At 42.9% G+C, this 24,008-nt stretch overlaps 1 protein-coding gene across 1 annotated transcript in view; it reads left to right on the top strand.

Annotated features, from left to right (window-relative positions):
• OSBPL10 (oxysterol binding protein like 10) overlaps positions 1-24,008 on the top strand; it is a 634,297-nt gene that overhangs the window by 301,635 nt on the left and 308,654 nt on the right. The window lies entirely within an intron of this gene.

The raw sequence follows: 24,008 nt of genomic DNA, 5'->3' as shown, positions 1-24,008 counted from the left end.
TATTCCATAGCAACCAAAAAGTGTCACTTTACGTCAAAAGTGGTTTTAGACCAGCTAGAAAAAAGCGATAGTAAATTAGAACACTTACAGAATTGAGTGATAGTTAATTTGTGGGGAAATTAATTTTATTTTTATTTTTAATAATTGTTTATAGTTTTTTTATTATATTTTAATTTATGATTTAGTGTTTCAAACTTTATCATACCCAGGATGTCTACTAGATGTGTTATTACTAATAATTACAGGCCTACAATATAAAACGCCACATTTCTATGCAAAACAATTAAATTGCTTTGAGATGCAAAAATCTGACATAATCATACCACCAGGGAGGCTACAGGAGAAGTACAGCTAAAGCTCATTTGGTTGTACTCCTGTGGATCACAGGGGTGCAGTTCATTTTGCACTCCTGTGAGCCGTTTTAAGCAGACAGTAGACTGAAGCTCGCTGTCATTCCATGTCACAGAGCCATCCAGGATCAGGCAAGATCACGACAATGAAGTCGGGATCCACCCACATGCCTGGATCGGCACCTGGCTCAGCCTCTGAGCAATCTGCCAAGAGCCTGAGCTGCCCCCTCCACAGCCCAACACTCCAATGAGCACAGGGGGCAGAGCAGAGAGACAGTGAATGACAGTCACCAGCTCTCTGCTCAGTGAGCACTGGGAACCGAGTGATTGTGGTGTTAGATCGCTCGGTTCTCAGTATTACAGCCGGCGAGGCACAGATGGACAGCATCGGATCAAGAAAAAAGAAAAGTAAAACAAAGAAACCTGGGTGGTTGGCGAGTACTGTCATAACTTGTGAATGGGTTGTAGAGAACCCTTAAATCAGAACTTTAAAAACACAAAAACAATTAATAAATGGGAATCATGATAACTACAGTTATGTAAAACACTGTTTAAACTTACAATTTAAAACTACAAAACATCCATCATTTTTAAAAGCTCCTCCGATTTTACAAAATTATTTGAAAGGTAGGCATCACACAGTAACGAGCATAATTACATCATTAAAGTGAAAAGACAATAGCACTAATTCACAAACGCATGATGCAGGCAGTGTTTTTTATTGCCATGCTTTTTTAAAAGTAATTTTAACAATCGTATTTTCTTCTAATTTAACTGAAGGTTTTTGTGACATGGATTTTCTACATTTACTGAACACGCATTATATCATCAAATTTTGCAGTATTCGTGCATATAAAAGGCAATCACAAAGATTATGGTTTCGATCTTTGCTACCTAAATACCGCTATCTTCTGGTTAGGATAAGCAGTTAGTTTCTATGAGATGTTTAATGCGGAGAGCAGAAAAAGGAGACATTCCAGGTGGAATGACCTGTGAAATAAAATACCAGGTAATGAACGATAGAGTCTAAAAAAAACAAAAGATAACTGTTAGTTTAATGTGGAAAAATAATGATTCCACACCATTGTGATATCTATTGGTGTGAGTTGAACATTTTGATAAGAAAATTATCATGGCTTATAATAACAAATGCCTGTAAAAGATTGAATGCGGCTTTGTGAATTGACACTCTTGTGTCCTACATCTACTCCATAAAATGTGTTTCTGTGAATATTGATGAAGCATCTAAGGAAAAACAAAACCTAGGTTTTAGGGCCTATACACGTTTTTACTGTACTGCATGTGTTACTACAACAAACATAAAAGTTAGGTTCACATCTACAGGTAGGGCGGGTTCACACCTATGCAGGTTGCAGTTTGCATATTCCAAGTGCTTTTTGCTTTTTCTAATACACATTTTTGATCCATTGAAGCCTATGCAACCAAAAACTAGAAAAAAAAGTCCCTGGCCCTTTCCATAAAATGCACAGATGTGAACTTGACCCATAGGAAACCATGTTAAATGGACTGTAGTGTGTTTTGGTAAAACTGAAAATGCACTAAAAAAGGCATAGGTGTGAACAAGGCCGTATACCCTGTTAAAAACTGTACAAAATGGTGCAGGTAGGTTTTTTTTTTTTTTTTTTTTTTTTTGCTTTTAACGCAGCACACCACAACCCACGGTAGTGTATTACAATACACTGTGGTTCACTGTAAGCCCTTGTACACATGGTCGGACATTCCGATGGAAAATGTCCGATCGGAGCGTGTTGTTGGAAAATCCGACCATGTGTGGGCTCCATCAGACTTGTCCGATCAACAAAGTTTGAGAGCTGGATATAAAATTTTCCGACAACATGATCCGATCGGACTTTGTCCGATCGGTTGTAGAGAATTCCGATCGGAAAAAGTAACACGCATGCTCAGATCAAATTAGGAGACCAAAGCTATTTGCTACTAGCCTGAATGTAGTCCCGTCATAACGAATGAACTTCATCACGTTCCGAACGATCGGATTTTCCGACAACTTTGTCCGACCATGTGTATGCAGCACCAGTTTCGGAAAAAATCCGACGGATTTTGTGGTCGGAATGTCCGACTGTGTGTACAAGGGCTAACACACATGTGGTGAACGAATGAACGGCACCGCAGTACACCAAAACGTGTTGCAGTAACTTACACGCTAATGTGCATTGATGGATATGTATTGGAGCACATTATAACGTATGACAACTCACTAATGTGCGTTGTGCTGCCAAGAAATGGTGCATGTAGTTGTCAACTTTATGCAGAATATGAAACCTTGTTTCTGGCTAATTATTATATCAAAGCAGAGTGGTAAAGACTACAGCCCTGGCCAAAAGTTTTGAGAATGACACAAAAATAATAATTTTCACAAATTTTGCTGCTTCAGTGTTTTTAGATATTTTTTTCAGATGTTACTATGGTATACTGAAGTATAATTACAAGCAGTTCATAACTAGCAAAGTCTTTAATTGACAATGACATTAAGTTTATACAAAAAGTCAATATTTGCAGTGTTGGCCTTTTTCTTTTTCAAGACCTCTGCAAATCGCCCAGGCTTGCTGTCAATAATTTTCTGGGCCACACCCTGACTGATGCCAGCCCATTCTTGCATAATCAATACTTGGAATTTGTGGGGGGGGGGGGGGGGGCGGTTTCATCCGCCTCTTCAGGATTGACCACAAGTTCTCAATGGGATTAAGGTCTGGGGAGTTTCCTGGCCATGGTGCTCCATCATGCTGAAAAAGGCATTGCTCACCCTCCAAACTGTTATTGGATGGTTGGGAGAAGTTGCTCTCAGGGGAGGTTTTTGTACCATTCTTTATTCATGGCTATGTTCTTAGGCAAAATTGTGAGTGAGTCCACTCCCTTGATTGAGAATCAACTCCACACATCAATGGTCTCAGGATGCTTTACTGTTGACATGACATAGGACTGATGGTAGCGCTCACCTTTTCTTCTCGGGACAAGGTTTTTTCCAGATGCCCCAAACAATAGGAAAGTAGATTCATCAGAGAAAAGGACTTTACCCACAGTCCTCAGCAGAAGTGGCTTGTTTTCCCTTCTTGACAGCAGGCCATCTTCCAAAAGTATTCGCCTCAGTGTGCATGCAGATGCACTCACACCTGCCTGCTGCCATCACTGAGCAAACTCTGCGTTGGTGGTGCCCCGATTTTGCAGGTGAATCAAATGTGGGAGATGTTCCTAGCGCTTGTAAGATTTTCTTAAGTGCCCTGAAGCCTTCTTCACAACAATTGGACCTCTTTCCTTGAAGTTCTTATTTATCTGATAAATGCTTGATTTAGGCGTAATCTTAGTAGCAGCAATATCCTTGCCTGTGAATTTGTGAACGCAATGACTACATGTGTTTCCTTGCAGATAACCATGGTTAACAGAGGAACAACAATGATTTCAAGCACCACCCTCTTTTTAAAGCTTCCAGTTTGTTAGTCTAACTCAATCACCATCAGTGATTTCCAGCTTTGTCCCCATCAACACAGACACCAGTGTTAAAAAGAGAATCACTGATATGATGTCAGATGATCCTTTTGTTGCAGGACTGAAATTACGTAAATGTTTTTACTGGAATTAAGTTAATTTTCATTGCAAAGAGGGGCTTTGAAATTAATTGCAATTCACTTGATCACTCTTCATAATGTTCTGGAGTATATGCAAATTTCCATCATAAAAACTGAGGCAGCAGACTTTGTGAAAATGTGTATTTATGTTATTCTCAAAACTTTTGGCCAGGGCTGTACTTGTAAGTATTATTTAGCTTGAAGACATCATATTGTGTCCTAAGGCCTATCAGTCAAGCTTCCTTGAAGCTGACCATTAGACAAAACTAAATTCAAAGCATTTGTGTGCTCCTTTAACTTCCCGCCCAACTACGTCATATGACATCCTGGACTTTTAGTGGGAATATCTGAATGATGCCTGCAGCTACAGGCATCATTCAGATATCCTTGTTTTCAGGCAGCAATTCTGTGCACCATAAAAATGATCATAATGGCAGTTCCGCCACTTGATCATTCTTACAGGCAACGGGAGGGTACATTCCGCCCCCCCCCCCCCCCCCCCCGCCGCTATCCAGTGCTTCTCCAGGCTCTCCCGTGCCATCATGGACCCGAAGAAAGAATGAAAGAATCAGCCACCACCGGATGACGAGCATAGAGATGTCTGGTGACCAGATGGTCATTGGTCATCTCTGACTGTCAGAGGCCCGGACACGTCGTTATGATGTCACGTCCAGGCCATGGATGTAAAAAAAAGCCGCATCTGTGGCTGGTGAACATGAGATTGTGGATTTTTTTTACCGATCTCATGCTTTCCAGCCTGGAGGAGAGATGCGGGGTCTTATTGACCACACATCTCTCCATAAAGAGAACCTGTCATGACTGATTCCTATTACAAGGGATGTTTTAAAAAAAAAAAAAATGCTGTAAAAGAAGGTAAAAAAAATAAAATAAAAAATAAAATAAAAAAGTAAATAATTTGAAACGTCCCTGTCCCCGGTAGCTCGCCCTCAGAAGCACACGTTAGTCCCGCCCACATATGTAAACTTTGTTCAAACCACACATGTGAGGTATCGCAGCGTGCGGTGGAGCGTGAGCAGCAATTCTAGCACTAGACCTCCTCTATAACTCTGAACATGTAACCTGTAAAAATATTTAAAGCGTCACCTATGGAGATTTTTAAGTACTGAAGTTTAGCGTCATTCCATGAGTGTCACAATTTTAAAGCGTGACATTTTGGGTATATATCAACTCGGTGTAACATCATCTTTCACATTATATAAAAAAAATTGGGCTAACGTTACTGTTTTGTTGTTTTTTAAATCATGTTTTTTTTTCAAAAATTGTTGCACAAATACGGTGCGAGATAAAAAGTTGCAATGACCGCCATTTTATTCCCTAGGGTGTCTGCTAATATATACATGTATATATATGTATATATATATATATGTATATATATGTATATATATATATATATATATATATATATATATATATATATAATGTTTGGGGGTTCTGGGTAATTTTTCTAGCAAAAAATTATGATTTTTACATGTAGGAGAGGAGTGCCAGAATAGGCCCGGTATGCAAGTGGTTAAAATAACTTGCAAAATTGTCCTTTTTCAGTACAGGTTTGTGGTGTGGAGCTGATTGAGCAGATTGAAGGTTTTTCAGTGGTGAGGAAAATACACAGGAGCCTTTGTAAAGCAGAACTGATTGCCAGAGTGAAGTACAGTGTGCGGGGGGGGGGGGCAAGATTGTATTGAGTTCATGGAGAGAGGTGCAGAGTGAGTGGGGGGTGAGGTCGTTGGGGGCAGAGGCCCTGTGATCAGTGGCTGAATTGGGTGGGAGGGAGGCACTGTGAGTGGTGCTGAATGGCATACTGATTTATTAATACATTGCTCTTCCTCTTCATTGTCCCATAAGTAGACTGTGCGTGGAGGAAATGACATCTCTGGATTGCCTAATTGTGACAGAGTAAGTGGTTTACCCCCTAATTATGCTGTCTTGTAGAAGCGAATGAACCACAGAAATGGCTGTACGGTTTGACTAATCATTGCGTAGAGAAGACTGTTGTCATATACGGTAAGTTTTTCAGCTGTGTATTAAACTGTTTAAAGGGAATTTCTGTGCCATTTGGACAGTAATTGGGTCTTTGACTCAGGGAAAAAAGTAGCAGATGCAGACATTACTCAGGTCTTATTAAAATCAACTTTATGAAGAGATTGGAACAAATGTGCACAAACTGGTGGAACAGACCCGCTGCCCAAAGAAGCTATTCATTATTGTTTTGTTGGGTTTGGTGTAGTGCAGCATGTTGTATCTGCTGGTAGGAAGATTGCAAGGAGCATGAAATAGGGGTCAGTTATGTTATTGATGTGGTTTACATTCAATAATCCAGAACAATTTTCTCTGCTACAGATTGGATTTCAAGGGGCATCCAGGTATTCATGATACAGTATATAGATAGGTGACCTGATGTTTTTATCATTTTTATCATCCGTTGGACAATTCGATCGTGTGTGGGCTTCATCAGACCTTTTCTGACGAAAAATCTGACAAATTTAGAAATAGAACATGTTTCAAATCTTTCCGCCAGAACCAGTTCCTATCGAGAAAACTGCTCGTCTGTATGCAGGTATGATGGACCAACAACGATGCAAGGGCAGCTATTGGCTACTGGCTATTGAACTTCCTTTTTCTAGTCCTGTCGTACGTCATTGCGTTAAGCGATCGGACTTTGGTGTGATCGTGTGTAGGCAAGTCCATTTCAGCAAAACTCCGTCAAAAAGTCTGTCAAAGTCCATCAGAGTTCATTTAGATGGAAAATCCAGTCGTGTGTACGCAGCATTAGACACAAATTTAACCCCTTGATCACCCCTTCCCAACCAGTGTCATTAGTACAATGACTGCATATTTTTAGCACTGATCACTGTATTAGTGTCCCTGTTTTTCACAAAGTGTCATTCAGTGTCTGATTGTCCCCTGCAATATCGCAGTCCTGCTATAAGTTGCTGATCACCACTATTACTAATATAAAAATAAAAATTCCATTATATATCCCATAGTATGTAGACAGTGGCGGAATTACCAGGGTCGCACCAGTCGCATTGGCGACTGGGCCCTCTGGTTCCGCCACTGTAGGGGGCCCCGCCGCCGCCTGGGAGAAAGTACAGTACACTCACGGTGTACAGTCATTCACGGGGAGTCCGCTCCGCCCATCCTCTCCTGCTGATCCGCCCATCCTTACCGAGCGCATTCACGGGCACACTGCAAGGCTCCGCCCATCCTCTCCACCCATCCTCTCATCCCACACTTAGGGGCACAGTCCCCGCCCACTTCGCCCATCCTCTCCACCCATACTCGCTGCCTGAACTCACGGGCACAGTCCCCGCCCGCTCCGCCCGTCTTCTTTGGCCCTGCCTGCCCTCACAGGCCCCGCCCATCCCCTCTGCTCAGTGCTACTGCTCATCCAAGCAAGACCCAGCAAGGAAGGGGAACAGAGTGATCTGCAAGTGAGTGGCACCCATCCCTCAATATCAACACTGCCACTGATCCCCACACCACCACTACTGCACTGATACCCCCACACCACCCCCACTACTGCACTGATCCCCCACACCACACCCACTACTTCACTGATCCCCCACACCACATCCACTACTGCACTGATCCCCCACACCACCCCCACTACTGCACTGATCCCCCACACCACACCCACTACTGCACTGATACCCCCACACCACCACCACTACTGCACTGATCCCCCACACCACACCCACTATTGCACTGATCCCCCACACCACCCCCACTACTGCACTGATACCCCCACACCACCCCCACTACACACTACTGCACTGATACCCCCACACCACCACCACTACTGCACTGATCCCCCACACCACACCCACTACTGCACTGATCCCCCACACCACCCCCACTACTGCACTGATACCCCCACACCACACCCACTACTGCACTGATCCCCCACACCACACCTACTACTGCACTGATCCCCCACACCACACCCACTACTGCACTGATACCCCCACACCGCCCCCACTACTGCACTGATACCCCCACACCACCACCACTACTGCACTGATACCCCCACACCACCCCCACTACTGCACTGATACCCCACACCACCCCCACTACTGCACTGATACCCCCACACCACCCCCACTACTGCACTGATACCCCCACACCACCCCCACTACTGCACTGATACCCCACACCACCCCCACTACTGCACTGATACCCCCACACCACCACCACTACTGCGCTGATCCCCCACACCACCCCCACTACTGCACTGATACCCCCACACCACCCCCACTACTGCACTGATACCCCCACACCACCCCCACTACTGCACTGATACCCCCACATCACCCCCACTACTGCACTGATACCCCACACCACCCCCACTACTGCACTGATACCCCACACCACCCCCACTACTGCACTGATACCCCACACCACCCCCACTACTGCACTGATACCCCCACACCACCACCACTACTGCACTGATCCACACACCACACCCACTACTGCACTGATCCCCCACACCACACCCACTACTGCACTGATACCCCCACACCACACCCACTACTGCACTGATACCCCCACACCACCCCCACTACTGCACTGATACCCCCACACCACCCCCACTACTGCACTGATACCCCCACACCACCCCCACTACTGCATTGATCCCCCCCTCCCACACCATTACTGCCACTGATCCCCGCACCACCACTACTGTACTGATCCCCCCGCCCCACACCACTACTGCCACTGATCCCCCCACACCACCACTACTGCCACTGATCCCCCCACACCACCACTACTGCCACTGATCCCCACACCACCACTACTGTACTGATTCCCCCACACCACCACTACTGTACTGATACCCCCCACACCCCCACTACTGCCACTGATACCCCCCACACCACCATTGCCACTGATACCCCCCACACCACCACTACTGCCACTGATCCCCCCCACACCACCACTACTGCCACTGATCCCCCCACACCACCACTACTGCCACTGATCCCCCCACACCACCACTACTGCCACTGATCCCCCCACACCACCACTACTGCCACTGATCCCCCCACACCACCACTACTGCCACTGATAACCCCCACACCACCACCACCACTACTGCCACGGATACCACCACCACTACTGCCACTGATACCCTGATACCACCACCACCACTACTGCCACTGATACCACCACCACTACTGCCACTGATACCACCACACCACCACCACTACTGCCACTGATACCCTGATACCCCCCACACCACCACTACTGCCACTGCTGCCACTGATCCACCATGACCACTACTGCCACTGACCCCATCCTTGCCACTGATACCATTCCCCTCCCCACCACTCAATCCCACCCACCGCCCCCAACCACCATCCTTGCCATGGATTCCATCCTCCCACCACTGCTGCCACTCCCACATCCCATCAAATCCCCCCCCTTCCACTACCACCCATCCCACCCTCCCCCAACCATCACCCTTGGCACTGATCCCATTCCCCCACCACCTCTGCCACTCATCCCATTCAATCCCCCCTACCACTGATCCCACCCCCCCACCACAACCCTTGCCACTGATCCCATCCCCCTCACCGCTGCCACTTATCCCATCCCCCCACCACCACCGTTGTCACTGATCCCATCCCTACCCAACCACCACTGCTGCCACTGATCCCATCCCCCCCACCGCTGCCACTCATCCCATCTCTCCCTCGCCGCTGCCACGCATCCCACCCCCCACCACCGATGACACTGATCCTATCCCTCCCCAACCGCCACTGATCCCATCCCCCACCAACACCGCTGCCACCCACTCATCCCAGGGGCGTAACTACAGGGGTTACAATTGCAATAGCACACATGTTGCCCCCGACCACCTGGATGGGGGGGGGGCATTTAGAGGAACAAATCCCCCTCCATTTTTCTCCTGCAGCCACTAAAATTCTGCTTCTCCTCCTCTCCCTCTGATAGGCATTCAGTGGCTGCATGAGGAAAATGGAGGGGATTTGTTCCCCCTTCTATCCAGGTCCTGCTGCCCCTGAGATCAGTGGGAAGGGCCCTGGCCCGGAGGTCAGGGGGCCCTCCATCATTTTTTGCACCGGGGCCCTGAAGGTTCTAGTTACGCCACTGTTTGTAGATGCTATAAATTTTGCGCAAACCAATCAGTATACACTTATTGGGATTTTACCAAAGACCTATAGCAGAATACACATTGGTCAAAATTTATGAAGAAATTCGATTATTTTTTTTTGGATATGTTTTATAGCAGAAAGTAAAACATTTATTTTTTTATTTTTTCAAAAATTTTCATATTTTTTTCGATTTAATAGCGAAAAAAAGAAAAAACGCAGTGGTGATCAAATCCCCCCAAAAGAAAGCTCTATTTGTGGGAAAACAATGACATAGATGTTTTTTGGGTACGGCGTTGCATAACCGCGCAATTGTCAGTTAAAGTAACGTAGTACCGTATTGCAAAAAAAGGCCTGGTCATGAAGGGGGGTAAATCTTTCAGATGTTAAATGGTTAAAGTGGAAGAAAAGCCTTATACATATCCCTGTCCAAAATCATTAATGTAAAAAGAAGCTAGCCATATGCTGCAAAATGTAAAAATCGCCATCGTTCTACCTTTTTTTTTGTGCAGCTCGCTGCCTGTCATGTGACTGTAATCCTCTTCTTTCTGATTCTACGAGCGGCCAGTGGGTATGTAATGAAAGCTAGTGAGGGCAGAACATGACCTTCAAGTCCAGAGTTCTCTCGTGATTTGAGGATGCTTTGTGACGTCATAGTAGGGACAGGGCTTGGGCGGGCTGTTTGGAGCTTTGAGTGGTTGTGTGGCTCTGTTAGTACAGGGACCAACAACGGTATTGAGAAGTGCCTTTGAGTAGCCAAATTAGGCTACTTAAGGCAACCGTTGTAGTGAAGGAGAAGAGTTGTTCAATGTTTGAATTAGAGTGTTGTTTCTAATCAGACATTTAACAATCCAAAAAGTGTTTAACATAGATGTTTGAGTTTTCTTCAAAGAAATAAAGGGTAGATTTTAGTAAGCCCTTCTTCATACTCTGTTCACTCTGGTGTGAATGTAACCATAACCGAACAGTCTCGTCTATGCCAAAAAACATAACGTTCCAGACTACCCGCACTAATGGTAACTACCGTACTTCAATGTACTGTATTCAAGCGGCAGATGTTTGTTTGTGTTCTAATATAATACTAAAACCTACTGGTGTTTCAGTATCATATGTTGGATTGTTTGCAGTAGTGCATAACCTCCTATCAACTGGAATAAACTTACAGAATTGCAAAATCCCTTCCTCCAGCGGATGACAATAGCTGATCCATGAGAGCAGCTTGTTTTGGCTGTGAACTCTTTCCTGAGGCTTGCAAAGGAATTGTAGAGGCTATCGCCTTCTTTAACTCCTTCGTGCCTATGGGTAAAACAAATCTTAATGCCTATGCCCAATGTTGCAAAATGTGTTAGTAAAACCATACATATTATCACAACTGCTTTGTGCATCCAGGTGGATCATAACTTTTATTTTTTATTTTTTGAGGACAAATTGGGCTTTTATTTTTTTTGTTTTATTATCAAAGGAAAAATGGCTCACAAGAGTAAAAACTTTTTTTTTTAAATTTAGCTGTATATTTCTTGCTGCTACCATAACCTATCATCGAAGAACAACCCAAAATAAGATCCTCCTGCTCCTGGCGATCGCAGTGATACCACATATGTGTATGTTAGTTGTTGTTTGTACCTGTAGTACAGCCCAGAAACAATAATGCACATTTTGCCTTTTTTATCCTACCTAAAACACACTGACAGTGATACTAATTTAAAAAAATGCAAGCCCGTCCACAAAATACTAACCCTGATTTTTGACTTTGATCCTCACATTGACCCAAACACTAACCTTGGCACTAACCTAGATCAAACCTTGATCTAGGTATTTAAAAAAATGTATTTCATTTTTATAAATATTATTATGTTTTTATTTTTCTACACACACTTTTTTCTCTCTCTCTGCAAGGACAGAGAAAGATAAAATGAATCTCTCTCATCCATTCACAGAGACAGAGGGGCAGGCTTCACAGTGACTGATTGCTGTGATAGCCAATCAAAGGCTATCACAATGATCAGGAGACCTAAAATTGGATGTTCCGAGTCCTGATTGTTAGAATGTGGTCTGGGACTCTCTGAGGGACACCCCAGTCCCTGTGCTGGGAGGGCAAGATACACAAATATGCAGCCCCCACAGAAAAAAGCCCAGTGGGGCCGCATATTTGTGTTACGTCAGCATCAAGGGGTTAAGCATGCTCCTTGTTAGCACATAAGCACTTTAGAGCAGTTGATTTAGATCATGTTCTGTTTCCTCCTCCTCTAGTCTGAGCTCTGCCCTAAAGGAATGCAAGACTACAAATCAAGTCAAATTCAGGCACCAACAGTACTTAGATTATAAATAAATATATACCGTTACATATCCTTCACATTTTTGTAAATATTTTATTACATCTTTTCATGCTACAACACTGAAGAAATTATACTTTGCTACAATGTAAATTAGTGAGTGTACAGCTTGTATAACAATGTACATTTGCTATTCCCTCAAAATAACTCAACACACAGCCATTAATGTCTAAACCGCTATCAACAAAAGTAAGTACACTCAAGTGAAAATGTCCAAATTGGGCCCAAAGTGTCAATATTTTGTGTGGCCACCATTATTTTCCAGCCTTTCCTTAATCCATGGCATGGTGTTCACCAGAGCTTTACAGGTTTCCATTGGAGTCCTCTTCCACTCCTCCATGAGGACATCACAGAGCTGGTGGATGTTAGAGACCTTGTGCTCCTCCACCTTCCATTTGAAGATGACCCACAGATGCTCAATAGAGTTTAGGTCTGGAGACATGCTTTGCCAGTCCATCATCTTTACCCTTAGCTTCTTTAGCAAGGCAGTGGTCATATTGGAGGTGTGTTTGGGTCGTAATCATGTTGGAATACTGCCCTGTGGCCCAGTCTCCGAATGGGGCGGATCATGCTCTTCTTCAGTATGTCACAGTACATGTTGGCATTCATGGTTCCCTCAATGAACTGTAGTTCCCCAGTGCTGGCAGCACTCATGCAGCCCCAGACCATGACGCTCCCACCACCATGCTTGACTGTAGGTAGGACACACTTGTCTTTGTACTCCTCATTTGGTTGCTGCCACACACACCCTGACACCATCTGAACCAAATAAGTTTATTTTGGTCTCATCAGACCACAGGACATGCTTCCAGTAAATAATGTCCTTAGTCTGCATGTCTTCAGCAAACTGCGGGCTTTCTTGTCCATCATTTTTAGAAGTGGCTTCCTTCTGAGACGACAGCTATGCAGACCAATTTGATGCAGTGTACGGCGTATGGTCTGAGCACTGACAGGCTGACCCCCCACCCCTTCAACCTTTGCAGCAATGCTGGTAGCACTCATATGTCTATTTCCCAAAGACAATCTCTGGATATGATATAGAGCACGTGCACTCATCTTCTTTAGTCGACCATGGCGAGGCCTGTTCTGAGTAGAACCTGTCCTGTTAAACCGCTGTATGTTCTTGGCCACCGTGCTGCAGCTCAGTTTAAGGGTTTGGCAAGCTTCTTACAGCCTAGGCCATCTTTATGTAGAGCAACGATTTTTATTGAAGATCCTCATAGAGTTCTTTGCCATGAGGTGCCAGTGACCAGTATGAGAGAGTGAGAGCTATAACACTAAATTTAACACACCTGCTCCCCATTCACACCTGAGACCTTGTAACACGACAACGAGTCACATGACACTGGGGAGGAAAAATGGCTAATTGGGCCCAATTTGAACATTTTCACTTAGGGCTCACTTTTGTTGCCAGAGTTTAGACATTAATGGCTGTGTGTTGAGTTATTTTGAGGGGACAGCAAATTTAAACTGTTATACAAGCTGTACACCCACTACTTTACATTGTAACAAAGTGTAATTTCTTCAGTATTGTCAAATGAAAAGATATAATAAAATATTTACAAAAATGTGAGGGGTGTACTCACTTGTGTGAGCTACTGTTTGTGTGTGTGTGTGTGTGTGTGTGTGTGTGTATATATATATATATATATATATATATATATATATATATATGATATGATATGATATGACTACAGAGCTGTATTAACTTGTGTCCGACTAGAGTTCAGCATTATTTATGCCCAGTTACTTATTATTTAGATATTTAAATCAGTATAAACTGTTGGTAACACAGTTATAGAACTTGGCTTTTGGCAGTGATTATTTTGTGAATGTTCAAATGATAAATATTAGTTTTGTTGTACTAGTTTGCCTGAACATTGTTCAGTGCCATACAGAGTAAGATGTTCTGTATTCCAATTTACAGTACTTTCTCTTCCAGATATTGATTTTGGACATACAGTTTTCTTAATGTCTAAATGAGAAGGTTTGGAAAGATCTATTCTGCCTCTAAACAGGTTTAAATAAAAAGACAATGGTTGTAATTTGTCTTTTTACATAATTGCCTGTATGCCTTGCAAGTAAATTTCTGACAGTTGAGAATTTATGTGCATCTCAATGCTTTAAAATTGTCTTGAGTTGTTTATGTTATGCCAGTAGTACAGTTTTAGACTGACATTTCTAGAGCATAAACTAGCCTTGATATAAATCAGCATGGTAAGTCATAGAAAATGCAAGAATGACAGACAAAATGTATTATCTTCCAAAAGAGAAGGTCACAGTTCAGCAGTTTCATATTTATATGTCAGAATATTTCAGAAGAACTATTCATATACACCAGAATGGTATGTAAATCAAATTACAAGCTGACATTGATAATTGCCTGCTAAATGGGATGATAGATCATACAGTATTTCCCATCTTCCCCAGTATTGCACAGGTTAAACTGTCAAAGGTTGCTCATTCATTCAAAGCACAAATATAAACAGAATAAAATTAAGGATCAGGGTTAAAAGAATAATTTCATTGACATTCACTCCTTAAAGCAGTGTTCCACCCAAAAATGGAACTCCTGCTTTTCGGATCTAACCCCCCCCCCCCCCCACATTTGGCACCTTTCAGGGGGGAGAGTATAATCCAGGTATTTGCACCCACTTCCAGGCATAGATAACCGCAGTATCTGTGGATATCTATGCCATGTCCAGCTCCTCCTCCGTCCCTGTCCCCCCTGCTGTCTTCTAGGAGATACACAGGTTCCAGAAGACAGCAGGGACCAGTGGGATCGCGCAACGCGACTTGTGAATGCGCATTAGGGAACCAGGCTGTGAAACCACAAGGCTTCACTTCCTGATTACCTTACCGAAGATAGCGGCACCTCCACCCAAGAGCCTGAGGGACAGATTGGCTTCGGGTGCTGACATCACGGGCGCCCTTGACAGGTAAGTGTCCATATTTTAAAAGTCAGCAGCTGCAATATATTTAGCTGCTGACTTTAAAAAAAAAAATTGGCAGAACTCCGCTTTAACTTTCTTACAGGAGGCATATCAGTTGACAAAGAAGTCCATTTTCTCAACCATGTTTTTTTTATAAACTCCATATTCTAACACCAGCATGATGGTGAATCCTTATGCTAAGTTGGAATTGTTGAAAGTAGACCTGCGCAAAGCCCTCAAGAGCAGGAGTCTTCAGACCAGCCTTTTTCAACCAGGTTGCAGCTGGTTGAAAAAGGGTGAACCATTCTGCAGCATTACAACCTTCTAGCTGCCGGCATCCTAACGACCAATGACATCATCAGTTGATAAGGAGGATGTCAGTAACCTGTATAGCAACCTTGTCTGACCTTCCCTTGCCCCACTCCATCAGCATGGGGTCACATTAGCTGAATGATGGAGAAACATTGGAATACTAGTCATCACTTATAACGTTTGATGTCTTGGATTTGTGAATGTTACTGCATTATGTAATACTATTAGAATAGTTTTTACATTTTAGCATAGCGTGCCTCGAGACTGTCCACCACTTTTAAAGGGTGCCTTGAAATTGTCCTTAATCTTTAAAGGGTGCCTTGTAGGGGTCGACCGATTATCGGAGCAGTCGATTATTGGGAGCCGATATTCACATTTTTAAAATTATCGGTAAGAAACTTACCATTATTGCCGATATTGGTCAGACCTTCTCCCGCTGTCCCCGCGTGGTACTCACTGTAGTCTCTGCCAATCTCTGTTAGTGGTGCGACTGGCAGCAGAGAGATGACATCATCTCACTGCCCGCCTCACATAACCGCTGTTCCACCCCTACAGCAGGGCCGCAAAGGCTACTCTTGACAGAGCTGCAGCCGTGGGTGGGCAGAGATATAGTTACATCACCACCCGCATCTGGAAGTTTACCCACTCGGACACCGCAGGGGAGAGGCTGACAGAAGTAGTGTAAGTAGTGACAAGCTGCATATGGATGGCAGGTGACAGTGGCATGTGACATGCTGCATCTGGTGGCAGGTGACGGTGATGTTCAGAATATTGGCATCTGATATCGGCTATCTGCCTGAAAGGCGTGCAAAAAATCTGTATCAGCCCTAAAAAAAATATTTTGGTTGACCCCTAGTGCCTTGACTGAAAAAAGGTTGAGAAACACTCCTTTAGGCCATATAGCTGATATTGGGGTGGGAGGTGTCATCTCTATACTAGGCTTCTCTGCCATCTTGATCTACCACTAAATTAGTTGGAGCTGGTGTAGAAAACATAGTAGTGCAGCGTAAGAAGATCACTGTCGCTAATCACTTACATACTTAACCACTTCAGCCCCGGGAAGACTTTACCCCTTCCTGAGCACTTTTTGCGATTCGGCACTGCGTTGTTTTAACTGGAAAATTGCGCGGTCTTAACTGACAATTGCGCGGTCGCGTGATGTTATACCCAAACAAAATTGACGTCCTTTTTTCCCACAAATAGAGCTTTCTTTTGGCGATATTTAATCACCTCTGCGGTTTGTATTTTTTGCGCTATCAACAAAAAAAGAGCGACAATTTTGGAAAAACACAATTTTTTTACTTTTTGCTATAATAAATATCCCCCAAAATATATTAAAAAAATATATATTTTTTTCCTCAGTTTAGGCTGATATGTATTCTTCGACATATTTTTGGTAAGAAAAATCACAATAAGCGTATATTGGTTTGCGCAAAAGTTATAGCATCTACAAAAAGCGGATAGTTTTATGGCTTTTTTATTATAATTTTTTTTTAATTAGTAATGGCGGTGATCTGTGATTTTTATCGTGACTGCGACATTATGGTGGCCACATCGGATACGTTTGACACTATTTTCGGACCATTGTTGTTTATACAGAAATCAGTGCTATAAAAATGCACTGATTACTGTGTAAATGACACTGGCAGGGAAGGGGTTAACCACTAGGAGGGATGAAGGAGTTAAGTGTGTCCTAGGGACAGATTCTAACTGTGGGGGGGGGGGGGCTACCTAGGACATGACAGCGATCACTGCTCCTGAACACAGGGAGCAGTGGATCTCTGTCATGACACAAGGCAGAACGGGAAAATGCCTTGTTTACATAGGCATCTCACCGTTCTACCTCTCCACACTGCAATCGAGTTTCCGGGACCCGCTGGCACGAAGGGCGGCAAATTTAAAGGGACGTACTTGTACGCCCATTTTCCTGCCTGTGCCATTCTGCCGACATACATCTGTGTGCTGCGGTTGGCAAGCGGTTGATGATGGGGCAGTGTATAGTAGCACATTCAAGGATGAATTCATAAATCTTAAACAGAAGATGAAGATGTTTATTTACTTGCTCTGTATGTAAAATATCAGAACAGAAAACTCTCCAATTCAAGTGGACACTTCTGGCTGGAGAGAGTTCCAAACAAAATGAGCATCTAAAATGGAACATATATTGGTGATAAATTGGTCAAGTTTAGCTGTGATGGTTTTTAGTCAGTTTTACTTAAGTTTTTAAGTAGAAGGGTTACTTTTTTTGTATAAAATATTTATGCTCAATATAAGTAGGCAATACACGGTGTATAAAAGTTATTTTGTCCACAAAATATGTTGGGCTTTCTGAAAATAAAACCCCGAAATTCCATTATGCTTTCTGTCAAACTGAGTTAGTTTTGAAAAACAGCATATTATGGGCAAGAGAGGAAACCAGAGGCACCACTTCCAAGTAATATATAGACAAAAAATCTAATTTGTTGAATTTTTAAGGTGCCAAATTATCACGGATTCCTGAACTGTTAAATAACAATTTTCTGGTGTGGTACTCAAGGCTCTCAGACCCTTGATGCAACCCTTTATATATGATTGAAGTGCGACACAATAGCATCTCACTGTGCTTGCTGAATTGTTAAATTGTTCTTACATTACTATCCTTATTTTCTCTCCACTACCTTTTTCATATTATTACATTGAGCAGGCTCTTATGAGAAAATTGTTTACTGAGATTTGAGCTCATGTACCAGGTTGTACACAGAGTAATAAGTGCCTTAACACTACTTAACACTACTGTTTTCTCGTATCTGTTGTGATACTATTATGTTACTGATGCTTTTGTATGTGTTTTCTATAAAATCCAATCAAAAAAATATTTAAAGGAAAAAATAAAAATTGTATTCAGTACTTGCATAAAAACAATAAAATTGTTTGAAATGATGTAAAAATAATACAGAATTGTTATCACAAGTATGTTGCTTGAAGAGGGAGTGTCTTTTTCAGGAGAGTGTGTTAGAACATACAAGTAGCATCACATTAATTGTCTGAATGCAGGAAAACACAAATACTGATATGTATGTGTTTTCCTGCATGTATTTATTTAGAGATAATTTAATGCTACTTGTATGTTATAATACACTCTCTTGAAGAAGCCGCACAAAGGTTGAAACACGTTGAGGCTCCCTGTTCAAGCAACATACTTCTGATAACATTACTGTATTCTTTTTATATCATTTCATTGATAATACACGTGATTCAATCCTTTGACAATTTTATTGTTTTTATGGAAGTGCTAAATTAAAATAAATTTTAAATATTTTATGAATCTGTGATTAATTTTGGCACCTTAAAAATTCCATAGATTTGATATTTTTGTTTGTCTATCTATTAGTTTATAAGATAGTGGAGGAGGAGGTTAGGGGGATCGCCCCTTATCCGTGTAAGTCTCTGTTTAGTGAAGCAGCTGCTTTTTGGGACTTTAGTTACTAAGACTTTTATGTAGAGCTCCACCAAATAGTAAATAATAAGTTAAAAATAACATTTTACATAGCAAAGTTGTTTAATTGATTTGAGAGAATTATAAAATGAAAATGCTACATAATAATAAAATGAGAAAATTCTAGAAAAAACCCCCCACAAGAGTCCCTTTAGAGGTGGTGTCCACTTTTTCATAAGCGTTGGATAGTGCTACCTTTTTAAAGTGGTTGTAAACACTTACAACACACTTTAACCTACAGGTGAGCCTAGATTAAGGCTTACCCGTAGGTGCTGCAAATACCTCCTAAACCTACATGGTTTAGGACATATTTACAATTCCCTGTATGAGTATTTCTTATTTAGAAGGGTCACGGCATGCCGTTTCCTTTAAACGTCATGTCATGACTGGAGGCTCCCGCGCACACGTGCGAGAATGATGTCACACGACTCCGGCCAGTCACAGAGCCGGAGTCCATGACCCCGGAAGGAAGATGGACGCTTCTAGCCAGCGAGGAAAATGGGGACATCGCTGGCTCCTGTGTCAGGTAAGTGACACATAATGGGCTACTTTGCAAAGCAACGTAGCCCATTACGCTTTGCCTTTGCAGGGAAACAAAGAGGAAGTAAACCCTTCAGGGTTTACTTCCTCTTTAAGATGATTACAAAAATAATAAAATGCACAATTTCCAGGTGCTCTTGTTCACATATACATCTATAGATTGTAAATGTTTTTATGATGTTTTTATACCAACCCATATGCATAAGTTGCATGACTTTTAGTAGTAATTATATTTTCAGATTTACGAATAGTGGAAATTGGCTCCATACTTTGTAGGTCTTGTATTTCTTGAAGTGTTTAGAGGATGCAGTATAATTTGAAGTTCCAGTATGTTCATAATAATTCTGGCATGAGAAGACCATAGAGAAGAATATCCCATTAGACTATGGTTATTTGCGCGGCTTGGCATAATGTATAGCCAGTACCATTAGCTTCTTAATCTGGTGTTAATGGACTCATTTGTATTGATTTACTTAATGCTATGCCAGAAAGGAATTTGTCATACGGTAATATGAATGTGTGCACACTGCACTTGGCAGCCAAAAAACAGCTGTGTCAAAAGAACGCAGCAATACAAATCCTTCTTAAAAATCACTCAGGCTTAGCATGCTGCAAATGCTACCATTCTCCAGCAAGAAGCATAAACACATATTAATAGGCCATTACAACATAAATATAGAACCATTGTCATTGTACTTGCTCTGTGCTGGCTGACCATACTGCTTTACTGTTTGTGATAATCTAAAGAGCAATTTACTTTACTACGCCAACACTAACAAAAGCATCCATTTTATATAGTAGAATATTATATTTTCCTAAAACGTGGTTTTATATGTCTGCTAAATATGATTTTTTTTTGTCTTGATGACATTTTCATTATTGATAAGTCATTCAGATTTATTTTATGAATATTTTACAGGACATTTAAAACAATTACACGAAGTTTGTAAATACAGTAAATATTGTGCTCAATAAGGTCCCTTTCACACAGGGCAGATTTGCTGGATGGACTCCACCAGCTCAGCGTTGATCCCTGCTGAGCAGGTGAATGACAGGTCCTGTCTCCGCCCACTGTCAGAGCCCCACTGTTCTCTATGTGGAAATCGGATGAAAAGGGACGGATGGCGCAAGTATCGCCATCTGTCTGTTTTGAGTGGATCTTGTTGGCTTGGATGGCAAACGGGCGTCAGCGGACACATATCCGCTGACATCCACCTGCCCATAGAAGTCAATGGGTGGCCCACTCAGATCCGCCTGAAAAATTGATGGGCGGATACGAGCAGGCCTATTGTGTGACAAGGGCTTAAAAGCTGTATCGGGATGATGATGACGCATCACTGGTATCTGCTTGGGGTAGAAGAGTTAACATGGTGGATAGAGTGCTGTGTAATGTATGTTTGATTCATTAAAGTGTTAGTAACCCCAGGAGCCTGCATTCACTATATCTGGTCTCCTATAGTACACAGAACATAGAAATGCAATTATTTTTGTAAATATAAACTATATAGCAGTCTTGTGACTTTTATCAGTGTCTGGTTAAAGCTTGCAGGAGGAGTTTTCATTCTACTCTGACTAACCTATGAGGCTACATGACTGCTGGCTCTCTGTCTTGACAGTGCTGATTGGCCGTGTGCTGATCACATGCACCCTCCAAAGAAAAAAAAAAACTCAAGCAATACACACCAAACTGAGCATGTGCAGGGTGACTCCAAAGGCTATGCCTTATCAGGAGATGGATTGGGGACAGTGGAACAAGGCGAGAATTAGAGAAGACAGGATCAAACAGGCTTTTTACACAATGCGGAGGATTAACCCATTTGATTCCACAGTGAGTACACCAATCATGCTTTGCTACATTTCCAGACTGATTTTACTGTTGTGGGTTTAGTAACACTTTAAACCCTTGTTGTAAACCCTTACAAACCACTTTGACCTACAGGTAAGCCTAGATTAAGGCTTACCTGTAGGTCCAAGAAATATCTCCTAAACCTACACGGTTTAGGAGATATTTGCTGAAAGACAGGCGCCGCTGTCTACGGCACATGCACCGTAGACAGCGGTGCGCAGGCGCACTGAGCACGCCTCGGTCAACGGCGATATGCCGCGAGTGACGGCTCCCGTGCGCATGCGCGGGAGTGAAGGCTTCGCCGAATGATAGCGGCGGAGTGGCGAGACCCACCAAGAAGATGGAATGCGTCGGACTACAGGGGACAGCGGTGACTTCGCTGGCTCCTGTGTCAGGTAAGTGACACATAATGGACTACTATGCGATGCATAGTAGTCCATTATGCTTTACCTTTGCAGGGAATGAAAGAGGAAGTAAACTCATCGGGGTTTACTTCCTCTTTAACAGTGCCTCTGGAGCCCTTTACATTACACAGACCCCTGCACCTCTGGACCCCTTTACCTTACACAGACCTCTGCACCTATGGACCCCTTTACACAGCACCCTGCATCTCTGAGCCCCTTTCTGCAGTACCCTGCACCCCTTTACATTACATAGCACCCTGCACCTCTGGACCCCTTTACATTACACTCCACCCAGCACCCCTATACATTACACAGCACCCTGCATGTTACACAGACCCCCCCCCCCCCACACACACACACATACAGCTCTGGACCCCTGCATGTTACACTGACCCCCCCCCCCCCGCCCCTTCCTACCTTAATCATGCAGCCATAGAGGGAGACACAGCAGCACTGAACAGAGGGCGGAAACCGCTGGAGTTAGGTTTTCATATTAACAAGCTAATGATTGGTTGCTAGGACCACCTAGCAACCAATCATTTGCTGGTTAACTTAAAAAGTTACTTCCAGCAGTTTCTCTGTTCAGCTCTGCTCACTTCTCTCTCTCCTCCTGCAGTATAGGAGGAGAGAGAGGGTCTTCTTTCTCCTGCACCACTCGGTTGGCTCTGGGTGTCACCCGGGTAGTTGTACGTTCCACACCCGACTCGGGCACCCCCACAGCCTGTCAAAGCTCGGCTGTCCCTGGCTGCCCTGTCAATGTGCCACTGCACTGCCTGAACCTGCCCCCATGTCACTGCTTTACTCACAGGGGGTACTGGCCTGACCCCCCCGCTGTGTGGGGCACCCGGGGTTGACCATCCCCCAGTTGGTACCCCACTGAGTGGTAGATCGTGCCTGACCAATGTATGTTGGCACAGCTGCTTGTAGTCACCCCCCAGAGGCTCACATACCTGGGTGATAGCATAGGAGCAGAGTTGGGAGATGATTGTTATCCCCTAACAGAGAATGTCTGAACATTTATGGCAGGATCACCATTATATTATTTAAATGAAAGTTGAACATTCGAAAAAAATGAAAACAACTTTTGAAATGAGAAAATAAGATTCTAACCCTTATATGAGAGTTAATGATAGGGGTTACATCAATTTTACATCTATGTTCTTTCTTGTGAAGCCTTTTGATTACAGGAATAACATGAGATACACGCAAAGGAAATGCACAAACCTTCAGCTTGAATTTAGTTTTCTTAGAGTATGAAGGAGCTCCTTTCAATTATTGTTCAAACAGGGGTTCGGTGCTCAGAAGACTCACACTTCTATGAATTAAAAAAAAAAAACAGTAAAGTTAGCCCAATTTTTTTCTACAATGTGAAAGATGATGCTACGCTGCAAGAATCGTGATCTTTATTCTAAGCAAAAAAATCGTAATTCTTATTTTATGAATTTTCTGAAATTGATTTACTAGGGATAAATAAATTGTTTACTTTTCTAAGGAATGTGCCCTAGCTTGGCAATAAGGTGACGCTTTGCTGAGTTTCCTCATCCAATCATGTGCAAGCAAAATACTTTTTTTATTTTTATTTTCTTTCACATGATTGGGTACTCTGAGCGTTTCCTTTTAACCACATTTACGTAGGAAAAATTCCCTTGCAAAGTTGCACAGCCTATTACCCTTTAGTTATTTTTTTGCATTAAAAAATCATTAACCTCCTCTTCTACTTCTAAGCCTGATACCGGAAGAACTAGATAAAAACAGTATCTACTGTAAATGACTAAATTCTAAAAAAAAATATTTGTCGCAGCCAGTGCAAAATCTTGAAACTGATATTTTCTCTGGACATGAAGGTGTAAAGAACACCCTTGGGTTTGAAATGGTTGTTGAACTTTTACACAGCTTTTTCAAATACACATCAACTACTCCATTAGACATCAAGGCTGACATAGACATTATCAGGCAGATTGATGAAATTAATGTCATAAATCCAGCGTCCAGAAAGTTGCACTATAAATTTAAAACAACGGCAGAGATAATATTTTGACCTCTGTTCTTTGGAACATGCTGCTTGAGGCAATATCTGTGTCA

Source organism: Lithobates pipiens, unplaced genomic scaffold, assembly GCF_037356315.1.
Source record: "Lithobates pipiens isolate NorthernLeopardFrog02 unplaced genomic scaffold, aLitPip1_a1.2 Scaffold_19, whole genome shotgun sequence".
Lineage (NCBI taxonomy): Eukaryota > Metazoa > Chordata > Amphibia > Anura > Ranidae > Lithobates > Lithobates pipiens.
The sequence above is the reverse complement of the archived record's forward strand: the minus strand, read 5'-3'. Positions and strand labels throughout refer to the sequence as shown.